Source organism: Adiantum capillus-veneris, chromosome 11 (assembly GCF_014529385.1).
Source record: "Adiantum capillus-veneris isolate H3 chromosome 11, ASM1452938v2, whole genome shotgun sequence".
Classification (NCBI taxonomy): domain Eukaryota; kingdom Viridiplantae; phylum Streptophyta; class Polypodiopsida; order Polypodiales; family Pteridaceae; genus Adiantum; species Adiantum capillus-veneris.
Window position 1 is genome coordinate 44707833 of NC_140941.1, and position 6465 is coordinate 44714297.

Here is a 6465-nt window from a genome sequence, read left to right on the forward strand (position 1 = left end):
ATGTACATGTCAAATAAAATAATATAGGTGGAAAAAATACAAAGGGGTCAAAATAAATCTCTCTCATTATAAGTCTACCATAAAAAGGTGAATATTTTTGGTGGTCTAATTTATGAGAGTAATAAAGAATAGATGTAAGAAGGAAAAAATCACAATAGTGAAAAAATATACGCATAAATAGAACTAGTTTTTTTTTGGATTTTTGTTAGGATGGAGTTACACCAAAAATAAGAGAAGCTTGCATGAAATTATTTTTATATGGAATAAAGAGTATGCAAAATGATAAGAAAAAATATGGTAATGGTGAGTCAATACACAAATGGGCCATAATATACTTTTATTTTTTTTATTTTTGTGGCTCAACTAGCCCAGTGACTAGCTAATTAAGGGTTTTTAAGAAGATATGGGAAAAGTCCCCTAACTCACACACGCCTATGTTCAGTGAAATGGTAGGCATAGCCACAGTGTTTGAGTGATTTGATAGGGTGAGGTAGCTTACTATGGCAATTATGGAAAGCCGAAAAACGGCTATCAACAGCTGTCTTCTATATTTGAAAGAGAGGTGTGGAAATAGTAATGGTGTAAAGAATTGGCTGACGTGCATAGTTAAGAGGTACAGAGCCGTCTTCTATATTTAACAAAAAACAGTGGAAATTATATATTTAATTAAAAATCTGTTCAAAAGAATATATCGAATTGAACTAATATAGATGGTTTTATGTACCGGTTATAAAACCTCTATCCGGGACAAGGTTTTTGGTCCAGCTATTCATGCATCCACCCTACAAGTGGGTGGTGGACCTTATTGCAATGCCAATAGGAGTGTGGCAGAGGAGGTATATTGTTCTTGCCAGAGAAGGTCTTACTAATCAGGTTGAAGGCAGAGCTTTGCGTACCAAAGCTACCAGTTCAGTATACAAGTTCTTGCTTGAAGATGTTATCTCCAGGTATGGATGTGTTGGCAGAAATAGTGTAGATAGAGGAGAGTTGGATGCAGATGAAGCTCGAGAGGTTTTTTCTCGTATGGGCGTTAAACTCTCTCTCACTACAGCGTATAATCCAGAAGGTAACGGGAAACGTGAAAGAGGGCATCCGCCTATCGTTAAAGCTTTAGCGAAGGCGTGTGCAGGACATATTGGTGATTGGCCTAAACTCTTGCCATTTGCTTTATGGGCTGATTGCACTACACACAGTTTTGTTATAGGTTTTATGCCGTTTGAATTGATGCACGGGAAAAAAACCCCATTATGCCTATAGAGGAAGCATTTATGACTTGGACCATAATTCCATGGGAAGAAGGTATGTCTACTAAAGATTTGGTTGCTCTACGTATTTCCCAGCTTGAGAGGCATCAAGAAGATATTGGACAGGCTAAAGAGAATCTTAAGGAGGCAAGGTTGAAAAATAAAGCAGCATTTGATGGAAAGCACAGACTACGACCACATGCTATCAAAGATGGTGACTGGGTACTTGTTTATGATAGTAACCTGAAGAACCAGTACATTGCTATGCGAAAGATGGTTAAATGATGGTTTGGACCATATGTAGTACTTCATGTTTATGATAATGCGACTTACAAGTTATGTGAGCTTGATGGCACTGAGCTCAAGGTGCCTATTGAAGGGAAAAGAGTTAAGTTGTTTAAGCAACGCGATGGTGAGATTAATATTGGAGACTCCAACACAAATCAACCTCCTGAAGACAGTGTTATGTATGCATCAGATGATGAGTCTCATGATGTTTTATAAGTGCGGTTGGCATAGACCGGAGGCTGCACAGGTTCAGAGGGGGTGGATGTCGTGTAGCTCCTCTCCCATGCTAAGAAAAATGCACATCAAGTTTGTTTGAAGCTTACATGATTAATGAACAGTGTTTAGGGCCTGTTAACATGCCAAGTTTAATGTTGAATGTATGTCAAATGCATCTGAAAGGGCCAAAACATGCCTTATGATGCTAAAAAGAGCTATGCTTGAAGTGGGCATGGATGGGATATTATGACCTAGAACTGCAGTGCTTAAAGTGCTCTACTGGCCTGTCTTTACGGCTCGTCGATTGAAGCTATGGTGAAGAAGTTATGGTAGTTTGAAGTTTAAATCAATTACAGATTTGTACGGGATTGGGCAACTGCAGCTGAGGGAAAGAACTGAAATGAATGCATTGGCCTGAAGTGCTTAATTTTTGGAGCACGTCGGTCTTTTTAGATCGGTGATCGGATTTACGGTTGCCAAGTTATTGGCCGTTAAAGATTTACCGGGGGCCGGTTCTGCACCAGCAGTCCGGTCCACTCAGTTGGAGTGCCATCTCAGAGTTTTTGGCTCTCGACCGGATCTTGGAATGCAATGATCGCAGGATATACCCAACAAGGCAGGACCAGGAAGCTGGCTATTTGGAGCAGATGCAAAGAGAGGAAAACTCTCCAAATGCAATCACTTATACTTGCATATTGAAGGCCTATGGCACTATCAAAAAAGTGATGCGGGAATTAAAATTCTCCATAATATTGTCGTGCTTGGCAATGCTTTGGCTGATGTGTATGGCTAATATGGTGCCCTTACAAAGTCATAAGGCCGCCCATAGAATATGGCAAGGGCGCCCACCACTTATGGCATGGCCGCCCATAATATAGCCGATGGCCACCCTAAAGCCTAAGGGTGTGAACCAAGGAGAAAAAGGCGAAGCATGGCGGGAAGGGGCAAGGCGGACTGCGCAGGGGATGAGGAGCTCGCAGCGAGCACAGTGGTGCTCCGATGACGCCGGCCAAGAAACGCAAAATGACTAGCACACCTGCGCGCTCCCATTCGGTGCCACTTGCGACGCTTTTGGAGGAGATGGAATTCCGGCCCTGCCACGTCAGCAAGGGGCACTACCCATTAGCGATGTCGCTAATGGGTTGGCCATTTTTAGCAAGGCGAGTCCATCAATCTATAAAAAAAGGGAGGCAGATCTTTTGGGAGGCTCTCCTTAGCCATCTTAATCCTAAGCTCTCTAATCTTAAGCCTCTCACACGCCACAACTTCTTCTCTCCTGGGCTAAGCTAGGCTTCCAAAGCCAATGCTAAACAAACCCTTGCTAATCGGATTGTAATCAAACCCTCGTAAGCCCATCATAATCTACCAAATCCTACTACTAAGTAAGCCCCATAATCTTGGTAATCCAAAAGCATGAAAGCTTAAACCCAACCTTCTTTCGCCGACCTTAACCTGAATCTAAACGTCCATATCCATTCGAATTCTCTCTTCTTCTCATTCATCTAATCCATAATCCTAAGCTGAACATCTTAAGCCATAAATCTAAGCCACAATCCTAAGCGGAGCATCTTAAGCCAAAAACATAAGCCATAATCCCTTGGTGACAATGATGGCTTCAATGGTTTGAGCCAATTCGTTTAAGTACCTTGCCTATCTGAAACTAAAGTTGAGACATTCAAGCATGAGTTGACCATGTCATACAAGAATTCCAGTTCCCCAAAGCCATCTGCCATTGCCCTTGATCCTAAGTCAATGAGCAATACCTTAGCATGGGGTAAAAGCCTTGCTTCTTGATATGTCCGTCAAAGCACTTTGCTTTGCAAAACAAGATATCCTTCCAAATTAAGTTTAAAAACACAAAAAACAAGGAGATCCTTTGATTGGTGGCCACCAATTGTCCCAAAATCTAAAAGCACATGATTCATGAGAGTAAATTTCAATCTGATTTTGTTTTCCTTTCTTGAATCGGGTTCATAGCCATGGATTTTAATAGATTGGAAGCTTTCATATGTACCATGTAAGCCCTCTTGGATTGGTTCATGCTGACACCCACAATGAGAGATCATTTAGATACATTGCAAATTCCTCCCCAAGTTCTTACGCTGATAGCATATCTCATACTTTAGAAGCTACTATGTGATATACATAAAATTGAAGCCTTGCTTCCCATAATGACATGTTAAAACTTTATTGAGCTTTTGTGCTCATAGCCATCTGATGCTTCTACAGACATTCACATGCCATGCATGATACACAATGTCAAAAATAAAATTTCCCTCATCGATCATGGACAAATAATCAACCTTGTCAAGTTTTATGGAGTAGCAGAAGCATAAAAGGTACCCACATTTAGTTTTTGTCGTCCTTGCAGTGAAAAATCGTACGTGAGATTGGCCAATGTTGAGAGCACATGCACAATATATTGATCGCAGATCCCTGATGAAATAATGGGTTCTAACTGGCTCCTTGGCCATAGAATCATAAAATATGCATAATAAAAATCATGTCCTCTTGGAAATCTTGATCCCATTAGAAAATCTTCCCATTTTGAGTAGCTTGGGCTTCCCCTTGGAAACCATTGTGTGGATCTCTTATGACCATTTTGGGTGTTCTGCATAAGAACTAAGAAAATGCCTTGATAGGCCTTTAGCATCATGAACTAGATAGACTTACCATGAGCATCACAAAGCTTGATCGATGCAGCATAGAACTTTAATTGATTCAACTTTGCATGGATGCGTCATACAGATGAAGATGTGTAGAAAGCATTATTTCCATGCACACAAAGAGCATGCCATGCATACATAAAATGGTGCAAAATGAAAAAAAAATGTGCTTTGACACACAAATCTATGCATTGTTTCTTTGAGGTTTCCATGAAATTTAGAAAAATGTAAACAAATTGTATGCATGCAATGCAGGAGCATATAGCTTTGCAAAAACTCTTTGTGAGAGAAGAACATAGACATGCACATCTCATGACAAACTAACAAATCACAAAAGTGTGAAGAAACCTCATGTGCATAGGCGAAAGTTTCAACACGAAAGTTCTTGAATTCACGTATTTACTTACATTCATGTACATGCAAGTGAAAGAGTGAAAAATTCAACACATAGAGGTTGTCTTTCCTCGAGAAAGTACAACACACATCACATGAAATCTCCAAAGGATGTCGAACACATAGATCTATGAAAGAAGCTCTTACTCTATGCAAAAACAAGAAAAAACACACTTGGTAGATCTTGATCTATCCATAGAGTACTATCCTTTATACAGCTCAGAACACATTTATGAGGGCACAAACAACTTTGAAAGGGGGGTTAATTCAAGGAAGCTTGGTGGAAAAGCTCTCGGGATTACAAGTATGCCTCCACCATGAGTTCTATGAAAGGCAACTTGAAAACTGCAATTGTGTGTGTGGCGCTTGCACGGACCCAAACTTGGTGTTGTAACCATGCTGTGATAACAGTGAAAGGCCTAGGGTCCTATTGCATGGTCCTACCATAGGCCTACCATAGAAAGCCCTTCTTTTGTCTTTAAAACCAACATAAGAAAGTTCATTTTTGTAACCCTCTCAGAGTCTTCCATGAATATTCTTCTTTTAAGGCCAATTTGAATCGCTCCCAATCTTTTCCATGATGCTCCTTGATTCCCCTTATATGCTCTCTAGTCTAAGGGACCACAACAAGCTCGGAAGCTTCAATCATCTATGCCTCTGGTACTCGTTGTAACTCAATCTCCCTCACATAAACACGAATATACTTTGTGAAATCTTTCCCTTCAACTTGATCCATTTTATTCACAATAGATTGAAGGGATTTGGATCCTGGCATCTCCTTTCTTTCTACAGTTTTTTGTTGTTGCATAAACATAGCACAAGCTTGAAACATTTGCATAGTATCTTGGTCAAAACGCGTCCCCTGTTGTTTTTTGTGAACCCATAACTTATAAGGTTTATATTGAGACCTTTGAAAAATATTTTTACCCTCACCTTAGCATGATTCATGTTGGGTTCACCAAAATTATGTCAAGAAGTACACAATGCAACTAAGAAAGCGTCGAGTCGATGACTGTGAGGTTTCATAGTAAGATCAAACAAATAGTGGATGATTCAAAGCAAAAAAAAAAACACTTAAAATGAGCAAAAATCCATACATGAAATCTTATCTCTATTAAAAAAGCCAAGATAAACTCAAAAATCTTGTGTGTGTGATGATTTGGTGTAGCCTCGCTCCCAATTGCAGAGATATAGTGCTTGTTTGTCCTATTGTAAATGCTATCTTCGTCCTTCAATTCTTCATCGAGGCCATTGAATGGAAGCTTAAGAACATCCATAGACAATCTCACACACATTTTTGAAGAAAGAAAACCCTAATTGGAACCCTCACACACTCAAATAGAAGATAGGAATAGTGCGGGATTGCACTAGCACAAAAGAAGAAGCCTGTGCATCCCTTCTCAAAGAGGCTTAAACATTTTGATCTTTTTTTCTTCAAACAAGATCCCTCCTTGCTTAGATTCATGGCTCCATGAGTGATGTAGCATTTTGATCCATTTTTGGCTACTTCTTGGTTATTTGTTATCATTTATGGCCACTTATGACTGTATTTAGAGCAAAAATGCAAATTTTTTGTCCGTAAGAAACCCAAATGACCTAGAAAAATTCCCTAAAATTATGGAAATTTTCCCTTGGGCTCAAATTACATGTTGAACCTC